Consider the following 20,451-nt stretch of genomic DNA (forward strand, 5'->3'; position numbering starts at 1 on the left):
GAATGCCATGTTACAGTAACTTTTCAGTTTACTCAATAAAAGCTAGAATCAAATCAACAATTCAATCTCTAAAAATGCTCCCCTGAAGAAGCTATTGTACAGTGGAAACTTCAGAGCTTGAAAGTCTCAAAAGGAGCACAGAAAATGGGAATATTCTAATGGGTTCCTAGTCTTCCTAAAATTCACACTAATTACTTTTGATCTTTTATATCAAAAGAGCAACAGGTGGTTGTTTTCCAAAATCAAAGGTTCCAGTTACTTTGAACATTCACTGAAATTTTCAAGGAGGGGAAATTTATTAGCTAGTCAACATTTTCCTTGAGGTTTCACTTCAAACATTTCCTCATGGATGGAAACCAGGAAACCAGACACTTCTAAGCATTTAAAGGCAGAGGTAATCTGTTTAGTCTATCACTTAGAGGATGGTTGCACTTTGCTGTACAAAAATAAGAAGTAACAACTTGAGGTGATTTTAAATTTTCAGACCAGTCATGGTTATGTGCCAAGGTAAAGGACAGACAGAATCTCTGCTATGGGAAGCATTTTTACACATAGAGGTATCTAAAAGCTAGGCCTTATATTCCATAAATTAATATCATTTAACCTATATTTTTGATATCTTTTTTAAATTTTATTTTGTGGTGATGGTGGTGTCACATAAATTCATAATGCAGTATTAATAAAAAAAAGGGGCTGTAGTTCAGGTGCTATTCTTCTCATTAGAGCATGAATATCCATGGAAATACCACATGTCATCATTTTTTTCTGTTCCTCTCCCTTCAGGCAAAACTTTGCATTATCATCCAGATGATTGTTTGGAAAGTTGTAATATGGATTTCATCTCAGTCTGATTGACTAAACCCCAGCTCATATGGCACTATTTCCTAGAGCCAGGATTTAATCAGAGTGACTTGAAAAATGTCTACTTCAGATTTTTTTCCCATGAGAAATGTTTTGCACTGATAACTAGACCATTTCATATGTATTTACACAACCAAATGAATTGTATTGATTAGCAACACTTAGTATCTATTCAAGCACCTATTTGAGTGGGTGTTTAAATTCTCTAATTTTAAATCTTTTATGTTTGAATACTCAAGTCAATATTCAACCTTATTGGCAATGCATATCATTTATGGCTACAGCTTAGAATACTGAACTATTTAAAGAGGTGCTCCCTCTCAGGATTGAGATCAGTATCACTAACTTTCTAATAAATATTCAACCATGGAGAGACAGAGCATTTTCTCAAACCTGCTGGGCTCCTGTAGTGCTGAATGCTTAACATAAATATGGCTGAATGAACTGAAACTTTGTCATGCTGAATATTATCAAGACATTCAGTTTCTGAACTATAACTTCTTCTTGTTCTTCCCTAGCTTCTTTGGTTCATTTATTCCATCAATTAGCAAAAACCTTTGAATATGTCAGTTTCAATAATTTCAATGCATAAGACAAATGTAAATTAAGCTAAATATGGCATTGAGACTCTAAACCCAGGACTTCATGATCCGTGTCCGTTTGATTGGTGACTCTAAGCCATGCATAGACAGGTTCAAAAACTGAAACCAAACTGGTATGAATCAAACACTATCTTTGCTGCTGGCATGAAACTAAACACTTTTGGGGGCAATTTACAATGCCAACAAATGAAACAGAACTTACAAGCCTTCAAAAATTTGTTTTCACCCAATAAATTGCTGATAATAAATAAAATTCTAAATTAAATAAATAAAGCAAATTCTGTAACTGTATGAAAGCTGGTTAGAAAACTTTAATGTAACTATATAAGCTACTGTATTTGCCCTGTTACTTACATTGTGTTTATTTCTACAGAACACCACACATCAAAATTTATTTAGTTCACTTTTCTGTTAGTAAAAGCTGAGTATTTTGATGCTGCAAAATGAACCTCCATCCTTCAGAATAGATCCTGTCCTAGGTGCCTTTGACTTTTACATGTGCATAGAGAACAACAGTGAAAAAAGCATGCTGATCATGTAAAACCTGTCCCTGTAGTATTCAAGTGATAAATAACATCGAAAAAAAGATGGAGCTGTGTCTTTTATCCCTTCTTTCACCTACCTAACTGGAAACTCAGTGGAAAGCAGCTCCAATCCCTAAGCTAAAGTCTCTGAATGTGTGGCACCTTTGTCTTTGCTTCCATAAATGGAGCAGAGTTCATTCTCCTCTTCTGAAATATAACAGGTCACAGTAGCACCTTGTTACAAAGTGACCATCTCAGAGGAAGGCGCTAGCCTCATTGGGCACATAGGTCGCAAATTCTTGATCTCCCAGAAGACTACAATACAGAAGCTACGGTGGGGTGCTCTGGATGCAGAAATCAAAGACACTCACAAGCACTTTTGCTGAAATTTTATCACCATGAAGCAAACAAAGAATTCTGACTTCATTGATGATAAAGGAAGAAAAGGTAGAAATGCCAATTACTGGTCAGGGTGCTTGGGTGGGACAGAAGAAATTCAGCTTCTGAAATTACTTTTCTCTTTTTTCACAAAACCATGACTGCACCACAAATGTCTAGTGGTGGAACACAATTTGGGTAGGAGCCCAGTCCCTTCAGTGAACTTTGGTGCAGCTTACCTAGGATGAAACTGCTGTCACTCAGCTGGGGCAGGTAAGGACACTGCCAACACAGAGCAGAGCTGGTCTGAGCCAGCTCTCTCCTCCTTCCATGCCTGTCAGAATGGAATCAACTCTATTCAGCATGAGCATCAACAGACTCTGGGATGTCTTCAGGGTGTAAAGAGTCCTTTTGTCTGCAAAGACATTTCAACTGCATTTTAATGTAGCAGGATAATATACACCATATGGAGCTTTACAAAAGCTCCTTCACTACTCATTCAATGTATGGATGTTTTTACACCCTAGAATATGCTGAGGAGAAGTACTCCACCTTCTTCCATGATCCTGGAGTGGGGAGACTCAAAATCATATTGTCTTTATCTTGCAGGTATTTCTGCCAATTTAAATATAAATGTGTGGCACCTAGCCTACAAAAGCTTGTTTTACTACAAAGGAGACATTTCAATCCTATACTCTCTATTGAGGAGGCTTTGCCACTTAAATTAAGTGGCCAAAAGCAAATAGAAAATGAAAACAAGTGGATCTTGCCACAGCATAGGAAATTACTATTTCCTGCTGTTTGGCTACAACTCCAAAGCTGGTGTTTACCATCTTTGTTGTTTGATTCAGACGGCTATGTCACCACTTCTGGATTTCATTATCATTTGGGTAATCTCTTGCATTTCGAGCTTGTTTCCATTACTTCCATCTTAATAAATTATTGATAAATCCCCTCTTGTGTCATCATTAAATGACTTCTATTCAAACTGGCCTCTGTAGGTTAATGAGGGCTCTAAATATGCTTCAAATGGACTTAGAGTTCATAGGTTGTTGATTTATTATTTTCTTGTGACAGAACACCGCACTAAAAGCTATTTCCCTTCATTTATGTGATGTACTATGCTCACGATCATTATGCAAAATACAGCAAGATGTACTCTCTAAAATTAGAGATATTTCTTCATTTCTAACTACGCATGAATGTGCACGTGTATTAAGAACACTATGGGATTCATTTTGAAGGTCTTAGAATCATGAGGTATATTGGTGAAACAGCTTGCAATCTCATAAGCCATTATTTGCATTGGAGATAATGGCATATGACCATGGAAAATCTTGGGACAAAGCTGAATATGGAAGTGAAATTCAAATGGTGCCAGGATGGTAAATGTTGTGCCTAGATGTCTGCACATCTTCAGTAGAGTACACAAAAAGATTATCAGGTAATCCAACAGTGAATAAAGTAGAGTGCTACCAAAATTTCTCTCTGTATCAATTGTTTAAAGCAGAATCAATTGATTACATACTCACATATTTTAATATTTGACTCATTCTCAAAATAGGGTATATGAATCATTTCCCTTCAAAAAGTATGACACAATTCAGAAGCTGAGATTGAAAGAAAAGTTTTCTGAAATCTTACGTAGTTTAGTTATATTATGTCATTATTTTGTTAGAACTCATCCACAATTATCAACCCCACTCTTTACATTTTAGAGGACATTTGGATTTCCCATTATTAATCTTCCTTATCTTGAATAAAGCTTATGTAATGTGTATCTATATATGTATTGCCTTTAGAGCCACTCATCTTCCTTCTTTCCTAAATTCTTCTAGAAACTTTCCTATGAAAAGAGTCTATTTGTTTCAGGAACTTCAAGACTATTTGGACAGTCCTTGCTAAGGCTCTTCATGTCCTATATGAGTCAGATTTGGGGGTTGTTGACTGTCTAACCTTTAGCTCTAGTTCTGTAGATGATCTGTATCTGTTCCCATTATCTTACACCATCTCAGTAGCAAAGGGACTACATTCTGACAAAATAAGTCAAAATGAGGTAATTGAGAGGCCATTGGTGTAAAATGGAAATATTTTACGATTCTGATACATATTTTCAGGGGAATCGGTGTACTCTTGCATGCTGTAAGTATATCTAAAAGACTTTGATATCATAACTGCTGCTATGTATTCACAGAGTTGGCAATGATTATTTCTTTTGTTTGGGAGGAAGTGGTTAGTGTTTTAGCAGCTACCAGTGTCCCAGTCTTGGTGATTACTGTACTTAAAGCCACAGGATTAACTCCTTCTTCATGTGTATAATGATTAGCTAATATAAAATTTTTGCCAAAATACATTCACACAAATTTTGGGTTAGTGTTAAAGCAGAGGGCATATATTGATACATTTATTTCATGTGTTTATGTGTTATGTTTAACATATAAGCACATAAAAGTTGAAATTACTTAAGAACTTGGGCTAAAGGCTGTCTTAATGTCTGAATTTCAAATAAGCTTCTCTGAGTATGCTTTTTCTCCAATTCTTGGTGGAAAAAAGTAGAACTTTACCAGAACACCATAATCTTGTACAGGATATATAAATGTCTTCAGATTAATTTTGAAATATAGGTTTGAGATTTGCAAACTCTGAGATGTACCGGGGCAGAAGAACCTCTATGAAAAGGGTTTTCTTCTCTTCCTCTTTTTTTCTCTTTACTTCTGAATTAACTCTGCTTCTGGAACAGCCACCCAATCCCTCTGTACCACAGGACCCTTTTTAGATCTCTCTTCTTTCCACTGCATTTCTTTTCACTGATCCTCCTTGCCTCAGTTCATGTGACATGGGCTTGAGTATTTCGTATGTCTCAACAAGGGACATTTTCTTTGCTAGAATTCATTAGTGCTAACTCTAAGTATTGCTCCAGACAAGGAAAACAATGTTTTCCTTGATGAATGAATAAATAAATTTAAAAATTAATAGTGGAAATACATCAAGGAAAATAAGAAGTTGATGTGTAGCTCCTGCAAAATATCTCGACATATTGATGTGGCATGAACTCAATTATAGATGGAAAAAATAAAAATATAGTTTATATTTAGATGTTACATATTATTTATATAATATGTGAATATGTAACATAATGTGCAGTATAACATAATTTTTTTATTTAATAAATAGCATGATATCTGGAATTGAGCTAAGTTGAAGGGAGAAAATGCATAAAATTAGTGTTAATGTCATATACTTTTTCTTATTTAGTCTTACAAAAAGGAAAAAATGTTTGCATATTCTCCATCACATTTAGACAGTTTGCAGGGTAAGATTTTGTTGCTTTTTCTTGAGTAGTATTAATGTGAAGTTTCTTGAAAAATAAATTGCAGGTGAGATGCATCAACCTTCTTAACCCTGGTCTCATTAGTAGATGAAAATATAAAATCCTGGAAAACACTGTTTTAACACAGAAGAAACCCACATTTCAGACCATAGCCAAAGATATACAAACCAGAACTTGAATTAAAGGGTAAGCTCCAAGCAGATTAAAGATCTCTATGGTTGGTGTAGATTCTTTAGCCAGGACTCTTCATAACACAAAATATGAATTTTTTTTAGATTCCAAAAACAATGTTTCATCAGGATTGCCATTATTTCAGTTTTAATTTCTCTCCTTGACTTATCCAAAATTGTTTGGAAAATCCTAGGAAGACTCATTAGCCCCTGCATGTCAGACATAACTTGTTAACACTTTTTCCAGTGTCAAAAAGAGCTGTCTGAATACAGTCTATGCTGTGTTATTAGCCTCAAGCAGAATTTTATCCGATTGTTGCTAATCTCCTAATTTGTATTTTGCTGAGAAGGAGATGATAAAAGTTTTGATTAATTGGGTTCATGCTTAGATAGGACACAGCTTTCTGCTCTTTGCTGTTTACAGATAATGGTACAGCTCCTGTTACTACAGATTTATTGCAATCCCCTGACAAAATTCTCTTTTCCCCCACAACTCAACTGCCTGGCTACCTCTAGGACAATATGCTTCTGGTAGTATTTCCTGCATGTTGCTATTTTGGAGCAATATTCCTGTTATCTAAAGAATTGTTCATTCACAACGCATTTAAAATTTCTGTATTTTTTCTCTATGTTGAAGTTCTTGGATAACTAAGAATATGTTCATGGGGAAAAGAAGTTCATCTTATTTCTAAAAAAAAAGCCAAGAATTTATTGTTAGCATAATTAAAACCTTAATAGTGTAGTTAAAGAATCTTCACTAGACTAAATCTAATTATTAAAGTAAAACAAAGAATAACAATGCATTAAGACTATTTAGGTACATAAAAGTTTAAAATACTATCAATAACACAGTTAAAATTGCAACACATCTGCAGTCCTTAGCCAGGAGAAATATGATGTTCTTGTTAATGATTTTCCTTTTTATTTTTTTCCCATTTCAACGTTGGTTCTTTTAAATATGTTTGCTAGCATGAAAACTATTCTTTTTTTACTGGTCCACATGTCTGGACTACATTGAAATTTACTTTATGTGGTACCTTTCCGTGTATGGTAGACATAATTTCTTTCTTCTTTTATTTATTTTTCACTTACTGCTAGTGAGTCCAGAGGTCTCCAGTGTCAAGCCTGTGTCCCATCTCTTATCACCTCATGCCTTACTCAAACACACCATACCCTCAATCTTCTCAAGGCTCCCAGCATCATGTGTCTCTAAACTATATCATTGTGCATGGTAAAGTTTTCATTTACCTACAACAACTTTTGGTTGTTGCTGTTTGTGAAAAACTGTGTCTGTGAAATACACAACTAAGAAAAAGTAAATTAAAAATTGACACCTGGTCAGTTGGAGTAACGGCTGCTGCAACTAAGCCAAGTAAAATGAGGTGGGCAAGTTAAAAGAAGTTCAGATAGAGCAAGACTGATAAAAAAGAGAAGTCCTTTCCTTCTCAGAATTTCATTATCCTCCACCCTGGTTTTCTGTACAAATGGATTAATAGTAAGTTTGGAATGTGTGCAAAAGACCATGATTCTGCACCTAGTGAAATCATGACATTTTTATTTGTCCTTTCTCCCTCTTGTCAGATAAATAAATAAAATACCTCCCAAAAAGATCATGAGAGTCAATGCTGCAGAGCTACTGTACCCTTTCATCCCTTTTCATACCTTTTCATGCATAAAGCATGCATGAAAACCTGTATTTAATCAGGCAATAATGTTCAGGTTCTGCTCAGACTAGCAATTAACAGCAGTCTAAACCCTTACAAAATTCTTAACACTCTTCTCTAGTTTCTTTACCAGTTATAACAATATGTACCACAATATTATATATTAGAGGGTCAATGACAAAAAAATTCCTGAAGCAAGCCTAGATTTGTTTACTTGTTTATGATACGTGATATCACTGACCACACCAGACATTTTGAAATATTCAATATCAAAATCTTTCTAGGACTTTACCTTTTTATTCTCCTACCTTTGTTCTTCCTTTTAAATGTAAATCAACATCTGAAGATTGATGTGAAATTATCATGCCTCAGTACATTTGTTCCCTATTATGAATCAAGACCAAAACCTTAAAGGAATCTCTGAATTACAGGAATGATTTTATCAGTCTTTGGAACAATGTAAAATTGGCCACAAAAACTAGCTAGTAATATGGTATTTTGAAAAAAAATAAACATAGAAAAGTAACATATTTGACAATGAACATTATACTTACTGTATTGAACTAGTAGCTGGAAAATTAAATGCAGAAACCAAATAAATGTCATATATTAAAATGTAGAAAGTAGTTTCCCTTCTCTTTTGTGTAAATGCAACCTTTATGAATAGGGATACTTGAATTTTACTGAGCACAGAATCATGTGATTTTAAACCAGAGTTACTGGCCTGAAGTGTTTCACAATACATATCATAAACCCAAAATTTATGGCAAGCTCTAGCCCAAAGAATTACTAGTGATATGTATAAAAAAACTGACTGTATTTTATTGGCTCTGCCTTCTTGTTTACAGTAAAGATCAGGTAAATTGAACAAAGACATTTCTATTTCTGTATTTGCAGTAGACAATATGAGAATTTTAATAGCTCTTCAGCATGTGGATGTAAAGGAATGTAATCCATGGGACTCTTTGCATTAGTATTTGAGGTGTTATTAACTAGATCAATTGTAGATTCAGATATGAGCAAAGCCATTTTATACATCAGGACAGCCACATTCTTCTGTTTAAATTTTCCAGCTTGCACCATGACATGATAATTTCCCAACTTTTTCAATACTTGAGCTAATAGATCAGTCAAGGATTAGGGAGAAACATTTGAAAAATTTTATACATATATTGTTAAAATTAATTATTGTAGATAATTTTAGTCTTACAACTTCTTTTTAAGTCATCTTTTTGAGTCAAACAATTTGAAATATTTTGGGGAGGCTTGCTACATAATGCTTGGACCTGTAAGAGAGGCTATTTTGACAGATACTTTATCACTAATCAGTAGGATGTGTTTTAGTCATTTCCAACTAATTTACAGTACAAAATAGATCTTATCCTAAAATAGTAGATATTTCTAGTTCAAACATATTTTAATTTTAAAGCTATACAAACAAAAATGAAAGAAGTTTTAGGAAAACTACTTTGAAGAAGGATTTATCCTGTTTACTTGTGGTTCATGACTAAATCACTTGAAATGCTTCTAATGCTATTTTTCATTTCCCTTAAGGAAACAAGACCATAATGTACCTCAGTGGTGCAAGGTGGAAATGAAATATTAGTGATAGGAAATTGAGCAGAGCGTTGCAAACTGCTCTTGTGGCTGATCAAAAAGCTTCTATTTTTTTGAATTATTATGGTGAAATAGAAGATACAGATTGGATTTTAGATGCACAGATTTTTCTTTTTAATTCATGTTCTGTATAGAAAGGAAGGTAGTGACAGTGCCTGATATAATTGACATATGTCTATAGAATGTAGTGGGGTAGGAACAATCTGTTCAGCTCTTACAGAATGTCTTTTTGTTAGAACAGAGAAGATACCAGTAAACCTCAAAGCTTCTCTAGCCTTTCATTTTCAGCTCTCATCCCTAATTTGGTGAAAACCATGGAATATAGACATGGACACCTGGTGAGCAGCAACAAACAATGGTGCAGCATGAATGGGATGAGATGGGACAAAAGTGGCTGTAAACTCATGGCAGTCACCTGCAAAATACTTTCCTAGCTCATCTCTGCAACCTGCTAATTCTTCCTGAAAAATACACACTTAAAAGCTCTCATCCTGCTGGAGTGCTTATTTAGTGCAGTTATGACTCAAAAACTGTTATGCTTAAAAAAATTAAGTGAAAAGCCACCGAAATCAACATTTTCAATCTACTGTAAACTTTGTGAATATTTAAAGGCAACATTTGAAAATTGCTTAGTCTCTGATTGGACCCTCCAACCATTTATATGGATTTCTTCCCTGAACACTTTGTATCATTAATAAGTATATTTTTTCCTGTATATTTTTTATTCTGTTTACATTACTTTTCACTGCAGTTTAATATTGGAACCATCAGATTTTATAGCCCCATAAAGTTATAAAGGCTATACCAATTTCTAGCATAATATTTTCTATGGAAATTATTAATATTTTCCATTAAGTAAGCCTTCCAAAAGGAGCTTATAGTGCTGCTCTCCACAGACAGTAATAATAGCAATAATATTTATTTAGCACCTATCATCTAAGATTGGCAAATATTTTGCATGAAGTCCCAGCTTTGTGTTTGCTTTAGAGTATGCCACTGCATTTTCTCTCAGCAGGAGAAAGAAGGCAAATCAGAATATTGCTTTTATGGATTCTCTACCCATTGTGAGAATGTAAATTATACCCTTTTGCTGAAATTTGGTCATCAGCCATACCAGGCTTAATATTTAAAAAATAACAAAAAAAGTTGGAGATGGCACTAAATACTGACACATAGTGACACACACCTTTTACCTTCAGTTCTTTTGGGACCCACATGCATTTTTCTTTCCAGTTATTTGAGTCTTCATTTTGCTTTAAGGGAAATTCCTATTTTTCTACTTTTCTGATGGGAAAATTAAATGGAAAGAATTAAGGTGATCGTGCAGGTAAATATCAACAGTGAGGATGGGTTTGATGTAAAATACACTGTTCCAAATTAGCAGTTTTTCCTTTTTATAATTTGATCACAGTTTTTAGAGCATAAATCCTTTAAGTTTGGTGCATATTTCAAAGGCATACGTCCACAAAATTTGGTATCAATACATATGTTTTTCTGCATACAGAAAGGAACTTGAAATAACTTGATTATAAGAAAGAAAAAATTACAAACAAAAATAGCCTATCTCCTCTTAGAATGGCTTTCCTAATTTTCTTCACAGACAGTTATTTGTTAAGTTTTTTCTCTTCCAATCAAATGAAAAATTATTCACTTGCAGAGAAAACCCGATATGACCAGATTTTTTTAATGTTATTTTGAAATGGTTGGGTCAAAAGAGGTTATATTTTAGCAGCTTTAATATGGTAAGCCTTGATGTTCAATTTTCTAAAGACACAGATTTTGAAAGAAACCTCATGTAGTATTTGTAATTTCACTTGAAAACTCAAATGAATTTGCAAATTCACAGGAAAGCTCGTTTGTCCTTCAAGCCAAAATCTTGTAGATCACTTAAACATACCAAGAACGTGATTGCTGCCTTGAAATTGCAAGAATTTTATCTTTTTGCAGTGTGAAAATAGGACTGCAGTGCTTAAGTATCCAGAAGAACCACTTAAAGCTGTTGTGGTAGTAGCATTAACCGTGGAAATGTCACCCTTTAGAATTTAACTTTAAAAATTAGATATTATACTCACTTCTGTGAAAGAAAGACCTGTGTTTTAGGATTGTTATTTCGTGTATTAAACATAGGTAAATGACAAGTAAAATGAAACACCAATATTGATTGATTGATTGATTGATGCTGTTCCAAGTATATATGTTTACCCCTCTCACTTAGTGTTTTATTACAGAATTGTAAGGAAATTATTTCAAAAGCATTTTTATTGCGGAGTTATTGCATGAATATTCAGTTTATTTCACTTAATGTCAGGATGATTTTAGTTTATTAACAAAATGTAAAAAAATTACGTGGACTCAATGATTATCATCATCCCTTCACCATAGCTGTCAAGACCATTTTCCTATTTACCTGACATATTACAGCCTCACATTTTAGTCTCTGGTTACTTGTCTGTTTTCCCACCATGGCATCAGAGCCCAGTAAACATGTAAAATTGAGACATAATGTGAACTTGCAGTAAAAGGAGGAAAAGACCAAAATGTAATAGTATAAAGCATAATAGAAGAAAAAAGTATTAAAATCATGTAAAAAAGCCAAGGATTGGGGCAAAAAATACTCTAAATATTATGATTTATTAGAAAATATACTCATCTTAGTGAAGGACTTGTGATGCTGAAGACTTGCTCTAAACATCTCTTCCTCATAGTGAAAGTCTTCAGTTTAGGACCCTGAAGGGCAGTAGAAGTTTGAGCATTCCACCAAGAAACGGGAAGGGAACAGAATTCTTCCATTAAACTGATATGACTTTAACAAATAACAGTAAATAATTGGTTTTATGAATAAGCTACGCTTCTCTTGTCTGTAATAAGGTTCTGATTGCAAGAAACAAATGAAAATCTCCAATTTATAATTTACTCTAATTTACTGAATGGTGATACCATTCAGTGCAGTATTTTAACCTTCATTTTTCCCTACTGCTGTTTTTCCTGTTCTCCTGTGGGTGATTTTTTTTTTTTTTTTGCCTTTGTCACTCTTCCACTTTATCACATCTACTTTTCAAATTTAAGCTTGGACCAAAAAACTCCTTTTGTACTCCCTCAAGTGTTTATTCTTAGCTCACTAACTTTTCTTCTATAAAATCCTTCCTTACGAGCCATAGAAGAGATAAAAGAATTGTGTGAGTCAGGAAAAAGTGGGATTCTCTGATTTTCTGATTTTGTTTTTTAATTTCAAATAAATCAGATTAAAAAATGCTTTTTTTGCCTTTCTGCCATCTGGATTGCCCACCAGCTGTACTAATCACAAAAAAGGGTGCTATTTGTCAATGGGTCCTTCCAAAGTCTGCCATGAATGTGCAATAATGATGTGGCATCCTTCTACACACCTTTGTGCCTGTGGACTGAGTTCCCCAGACCTTTTTTACCTGTGTTCTCCATCACAATGACATGCAAACTACTACACTTTTGTGATTTCTAAAATTACATGGGTGTTTTTCAGGAAAAGTATTTCAAATACATATAGAAATAAAATGGGAAATCGATTTACCTTTGCAAATCTACCTATTACACTATAAGCTTTTCAATAAAGGAATAAATCTGCATTATTGTGCACCAGTATGAAGACATAATCCTGATAAAAGCCTGTATTCTTTGCAGTCATAATAATTCAAGGTTATAAGAACTAAATAGTTTTTCCTCTTTTATAGGAGCTTCTTTTTTTTAATAATATGAATAATTCAGAAAAAAAATTAAAGAATGCTGCCCCACCCCCCCCGCCCCCCCAAAAAAAGGGGGGAAATTAGGTCTCCTCTTAGATCAGGGGACATAGTGTAAATAAGAGAAAAGTTAAATTTATGGCATCATTATGCATTGGATTTTTGGTGGCTAAATACTGGTTGATCTGCTTGCCCATTTTCAATGTCTTTGCTCTCCATTATCTTTATTTGCTTTTGTCTTCTGAACAGCTGTCTATTACTCATAAAAATTTAGATTTAACAAAGTTTCATAAACCCATAATTTAAACAGGGGTACATTTTTCTGAAAGGCTGCAGGCTACTGGTTAGAGGAGCCTATAGAGCAGCAGCCACATTTTTTGTGGAATGTTTACGCACTTCATTGCGCAGCTATTACCTTTGATTTACCTTTGTTCAGGCATGAGGTAGTTCCTGTTACATTTCCTTATATCTCTGCAAGGTATTAGATTTGTGAAAATCCAGGCTCTATGTAGTAGCTGTATTGATTTAAGAAATGGCATGTGTTAAATCAAACCCAGAGGCTACAGCTAGTTGCTGTGTCTTCATAGAGAACTGGAGGAGAGCAGTTAAGTAGAAAATACTCTGAGTTGTTCATTGCCTGTGTGCTGGGACTCTCTAGGAGAATGCTATGGATGCCTTTTATGAAAAGATGGACAGAGAGAGAGAGAGATGTGTGGGTGAACCTCTGCGTAGGCTACAGAGAGAGTTATGGGGCTCCTGTGAACAAGTTGATGGAGAGAAGAGGGAGAAAAGAACCATTGCTTTCTGGGGCAATCACAAGCACAGCTTCACCTCTGACCCTCGGCAGGTTTGTGCCATCTGCAGTGTCCTGGCTGCCCCTTGCAGGTCTCATCCCCAGTGGACAAAGTCAAACCAAACTTCCATTTCCAACAGTCATGCTCAGCTGCAGAAGAGACACCTTTCAACACCCATTGCATGTGTGCCTACAAGTACCGGTGTAGCTTTTGACATGGTTCCAAAAAACTCTTTCTGTCATAACATTTTTGAGCTTTAAACTATCTAAGACCTTCTTCACGACATTTAGACCTGCCATATAGCCCATACAATTATCCCTTTCTTTTTGAATAAATGAAACTGTATCTTAACTAATCTGCTTCAGGTGGATGTGTTAGTCTCATGAGAAATAGAAGAGGAAGAGCTGAAAAGCATATTATGGAAAAAATAAATCATATCATGCCAGAGTGTCATTGTCCTGTTCCTCAGCCATTTTTCACTCTCTTCTAGTGTCATTGTAACCTTCTGTGCAAGGTTAAATGTCACAGTCTGGTTTTATCAAAATAGTAACCTTTCTCACATGTGAAAATTACTATACCATGGGCTATACCATGTTTCCTGGAGAGATTTGTTACAAAGACAGGTTAGCAAACTAAAAAAAAAAAAAGCTGAACTGATTTCTACATTTGAATAAGATGTGTCAATCATATGAAATTGCACAAATATCATCATACACTCAGGCCAGAAATTATTTCTGTCAATACCCCAGGTTTCATTTGCTATTCTGTATGATCCTTGTATACAAATTTATGTTTTAAATGACATCAAATTTAGTTTAGCAAGCCAAAAATAATAAGATCATTTTTCTTTGATTGACCCCAAAATAATACATATAAACAGCAAAATACTTGCAGAGCTGATTAGTATGGACAAGAGAGTGGATGAGGATCTCCATGAAATGAGAATTGAAGGAGCTATCCAAAACACACAAGCAGATCAAAGTGTTCAAAAGAGCTTACAATATTTCCTAGCAGACAAAATATTAACACCAGAAAGAGCCAGTGCAAGTCTCAGGCATCTGTGCAAGGCGCTCCTAAGCAAAGACTTGTAAGGGATGTCATAACAGAGAACAAATGTAGGTAACAATTTGACATCAGTATGTTACATATTTGCCTCCACACAGAGTTTTATTCCATCCTCTCTCTCTTTCTGTCTTGCAGGGAGCTGGGATTTTTTTGGTCACCCTTATTTGCCTGCTGTCCCTTCAAAAACTTCTGTAGCTAAGTATAGAAATATGAAATAGAAAATAGAAAAATAGAAAAAGAAATAGAAATAGAAAAATCTTTATTTTTCAAATTTAATATCCTTGGATAACGGCTGTAATCTGTTTTCTTGTATATATTTTGTATATATTTTTTAATGAAATCCTTCATTTTTTAATGATTTATTTTCAAATTCCCTTTCATTCTGGCAACATTTAGACCCCAGATTAGAATTTGATAACAATGTATATGTCCTTTATAGAATCTTCAAGGATGGTGCCAAACACAGTCAAAAGGATCTCTTATTTTCACTGAATTTTTCATTAATGAGAAGCCTTTCTGAAAAGGAAGAAGTAAATGAAGTATTTATTTCTCTGTTTTCAATGTTATGTGTCAGTGTGGGGCTGGGCTGTTCTTTGGAAATTCCACTTTCTCAGAAGGGAAGAGAGTGTTTTCTGCCTCCTCTCTGATTCTCCCCACTGCAGTGAATACAGCAGACTGAACACAGCATTTCTCCTTTACCACTCCCCTAGCCACTGTGGCCTTTCTCCACCTATATTTCTGGCTCGTGAGTGCTCTATTCATCCCTTCTGTTATTTCTGGCCTTTGTATATCTGCCCAGCTATTGATTTTAGCTAATACTTGCACAGATTGTTAAAACATGGAGAGCTGATTTATTTAGCTCTTTATGAAATGTTCCAGACAATGCAATGTGTATCAATTTACCTCCTGATTATACTGGAATTCAGTTGTTGTCAGCAGCTGAGAGAATAACCAAAATGGATGTTTTTCTGGGAAATTTCAAACAGCAATCTTAATACAATTTGAATATATATTTTTTTTTCCTGAATGCCCATTTTCATAGAATAATTCTTCTAAATAAAAGAAAGCAGAAATTCCACTAAATCAAGGAATTCTTTCCTGGTATCTAGTCTTCTAGCTTTTTATTTTATGATTTTACCCAATTAAATTTATCGCTGCCATTTTGTTCCTTCCTAAATCCTCTTTTTTGCTTTTAGATTGTGCAACCTTTATACAGACACAATGTCCTCACAGCCCTTTTGTGTTGTCATTTAGCCAAGATATACAGAGTGGAATTTGGCTTTTATGCTTTCTCTTCCTAAAATATTCTCCCTTATCTTTTGTTCATTTTTTGCCATTCCACTTTGAAATTAATTTCATTTGTTCATTTACTTTCCTAGTAAACTGATGCCCAGGACTGAGTGCAATATTCCAGGCTCAGTTGCAGGAGTGTAATGCTGTGAATGATGATTATTTCCTCAGACTTTGACACCTCTTTGCATGAAGCCCAAGAGCTCATGGGCCTCCCTTAATGCCATATCATGGTATATCTTCATGCCTAATTTTCTGCCCATTACCGCCTCCATGGTTCTTTAAGCATTGCTGGCTTCCAGGTTTCTCTCTCCTACTCTATAGCTATGGCTTATTTTTCTTCATATGTTATTAGATAGCCTTTTTCCAAATTGAATCTCATTTTGCTCATATGTCCATGTTTCTAATATTTCTTGATCCCTTCTTATTAATTTGTGCCATTAGTAGTGTTTACAGCACCTCCCAATTTAGTATGATATGTGAATTTCATTAACTTGATGTTTACTCACACTTTCAGATCATTAAGGGGTTGTCAAAAATACCTCTGAAACTAACACTAGTCTCTTCAGTGCTACCAGACAGCTCCCCCACAACTTGATACAAGCTTGTGTATCATTAGCCCTTGTTAACATCCTTCAGTCACTTTTCAGTCTATATGACAGTGTCCCTATCCAAACAATTTTTAATTAATTTTGAAAGAGATTTTGAGAGATAATATAAATTGATTTTTTTTGTGTCTCAAACAAGATTCTTGCAAAAAAAGGTTTTTGACTATTTTCCTTTTGGGTGCACTAAAATTAAAATTTTATCATCAGTAACAAACCTATTATATTTTTCCCAAAAAATTCATTCTGCCAACTCCTGATGATTCCATTATCTTCTAGCTATTCAATGGCCATTTTCCACCTAACATTTATTTCCTTGATTTATTCAAGTTGAAATTTAGGCTTATGGTCTGATAGGTTTACGATTATTCACAGTCCTATTGCTTGCTTGATTTTTTGCTAGTATTTCAGGAATGCTGTTGCTCTCTCTGAATTTGACAGCAAAATAATTACAAATCAGGCATTCTATTCCTCTATTGTCATTCCTTAAAATGCATATCTGCTACAATCAAAATGTCTGTAACAGTATTTCCAAGGCTTCCCTTACTGCCCCCTTTGTCAGTGACTGCATGTATGAGTTGTTTTGAAATTGCCTAGCCTATTTTCTCTCTTTCCTAATTGGCAAAAAATCCATCTATAATTTGCATCACAAAGTTCCCTCATCTACTCTGGACCCTTATTAGGAGTGATGGTGGGGGGTGCATTCTCCCAATCATATTTGATTGCTCTCTCTGTAGCTGATGTTTTTAACCAGATTTCTTAGCACTTACAGTTCCCCAGGAGTATAGATCCATAGATTATAAAACTACAAGGGACCATTATGAGCATCTGCTCTGACCTTCTGAGCAGTACATAACAGCAGCAGTTAGGAGAACCTTCAAACCACGCACTGTGAAAGCAAGGAGACACATAAAATGTTTAGAGTTAAAATGTCCTCGTTTGTCTCTATTCAGATTCTCCTGGTATTCTCATCACAGTAATATCTCCTGCAAGATCCAAGGGAATGTCTACAGGAGCACATCTAGTGTGATATATGCATCTCTGAGGATCAGCTTGGTGGGGGACATGGTTTATTAGAACCCTGCACCTATGCCCTTAGGTGTTAAAAAAAGGCTACACAAAAACCTACAAAAAACATGGACTTCACAGGAACATTTATAGAGATTAAGAAAACCCTTCACCCTGGGGATCAAAAGGCTAAAGAGTTCTTTCTCCTGCTCCTGGCACAGCAATCTTGTGGTAGGTTGTGTTCAGTCTCAATGCTCAGTACACACTGAGCTCCATCAGGTATGTGCAGAATTCCCTAGTTCTTTTAGGATAAGCAATTATCAGGCAATGACAGTTAGATATGGGAATGATGAAAGATTCAATTAAATTACTGATGCACAGCAGGATCTCACATCAGATCCTAAATTATATTTCCATTGGCAGTTTGGGTACTGGCTGTGGTGGCATGCCATAAACCCTGCACATTATGTCCTGATAACAGCACCATAAAAGAGATTCACTACTACTCTTATCCTCACTATTCACAAGAGTACATTTGTGGCAACCTTCCAATAAGACTAAAAACTTTTTCTGTTTCTTTCCCAGTTTATGATGTTCATTTACAGATTCTGAAAAATCATTGTTTTATAAGCACATAAAATATACAAATATATGGCATGTACAGCTAGCTCCTTCTGCACTTATATTTGTATATGAAATCCACCAATTTGCATTGAGTGTGTTTTATTCCTTCTGCTTGAGAATCTAAAGACCTAGGAGATAGCCAATTGAAAGAAATAATAATTATTTTTTTTTAAATCTAGCAACATATATTGCACTGCTTGGGAAAGCAAGAGAAAAATAGGGAATACCCACTTCTTGGTATCTTTTTTTATGACTTCTTACAGTCTAAAGGAACTTCTAATGGAAATTTCTGAATGACAGTCAGGGCTGGAGCACAGTTTGCTGTGAAGCGGTTTTCATTGCTACTTCAGAAAAAAAAAGGATAACCTCACTATCCCTAAAGCATAGGCATTTGAAGTTTTGAAGGAATACCTAGGGATCAAGCTTCTTCCCAAAAGACCTTGACTCCACTTCTCACAGCATTTTTTGACTCAGCTAGGAACTCATCACTTGTCTCAATACACCTTAGAATATGTCCTCCAACAGTGCTGCCTAAATTGAAAAAACTAAAAAATTATAAATACCCACATATGAAGACAATTAGCTAGAGATCTGTAACATATTTATATAATAAAATAAAAAAGGTTGCTTCTCAACTATGTATACATAGTGCTTGCTGTATTATGTGTTTTGCAGAGAATATACATTTGACAGGACCACTATTCATCTGGCTATCCACATCTCATTATATGCTAGAGATGCATAGCATCTCTACAAGAGTAATAAATGTTATTTTAGATACATTTCTCAAATAATTCCAGGTCAAAAAATTAGAGTGCTTGCATTAGGATGATCTTAGATGTCTGCAATGTGAATAAAAATATAAAAATATAAAAAATTGAGACAGTACACCCTTTTTAAATCTTCCCCACTTACTGAAAACAGAAAACTGAAAAAATCACATATCTTTCAGCTTGAGGATTTCCTGTTGCCTTCATTTGGCATTAGAATCGTTTATATAGCCACAGAAAGAAACTTGAATAATACATGGAAACCAGGGAATATTTATTTGACACCAAGTAGTGTTTCTGCCAACTCTATCTAGGAATGACTTATCCAGAGGTCAGAGAGTAAGTACTGGCAAACTAAAACCAATCAAAATTTAAAAACAAAAACAAATTTTTGAACCTGAAAAACTGAAACATTTGCATACATTCATCATGACAGATGTAGTGATTAAACAAAATTGCATCTCCATTCTGAGAGATGGGTCTCCGTCCTGATGAAAATGCAGAGTAATCCACAGTGAGAGGAAAATCTCACAGAGCCTTTTAGTCCAAACAAAATAAAATAATTAAACCAGCACTAAAATTTGCTTAGAACCGCAAATGTTCCAAGCCCTTAGATTAATCATTAAAAATTAGAGTAGGAAGAGTTGGACATTGTGGGGAAAACTAGAATTAGAAAAGGAATCATGGGGTTTTTTTTCATACTGGGGGACCCAGCAGACTGTCCGATTTTTAAGGTCTGTAATATTTTGGCAAGTACAAGATACTATCTCACCATGTCAACATCTACATATTTAAGAGCAGGAAAATGTTTCAGATTAAATTCCAATTAACCTGACCATCTGTAAATACTGGTAGTTGTGCTCAACATAGCTTCATGTTTAGCCTGAAGATTTATGTGTGTCTGGCATGGACTCCCAATCTTTAGAGCAGTATCTGATCTTATGTTCTTGAACTGGATTTCGCTCTGGGCTTCTACAGCTATAACAAAAGATGGAAAAGTATTCAAAGTCCCCCTTAGAAACAGAGTAGTTTTCAGTTGAAGTCCTGTGAAAAGAAATCTTATTAAAATACCTTAGCTGTATCAAGATGCTTATTAGATAAAAAATTTGTTACAATGGGAATGAGCAGGCTAGTTGCTAGAACCAATTAATAAAACACAGCAGAAATTACCACTGGACTGAATTGAATCACACTGGTGAGAAAAAAAAAAAAAAAATCAGTTAAAAGCTTCCCTGTTGACAATATTTATGCTTCTTTCTCTGAACTAGAAAGGATAAAAAGTTGGAAAATTATAATTTTCTGGAAGAAATTGCAAGGTAATAAGAAATAAGTAATTCTAATCCCTTTAGCAGAACCAGTCACTGCCTATTCTGCCATGGGTGTTCATGGAGTGAATGCTGACAAGGCACTTGCTTTGTCCAGGACCTGGAAATGA

Source organism: Haemorhous mexicanus, chromosome 4 (genome assembly GCF_027477595.1).
Source record: "Haemorhous mexicanus isolate bHaeMex1 chromosome 4, bHaeMex1.pri, whole genome shotgun sequence".
Taxonomy (NCBI): domain Eukaryota; kingdom Metazoa; phylum Chordata; class Aves; order Passeriformes; family Fringillidae; genus Haemorhous; species Haemorhous mexicanus.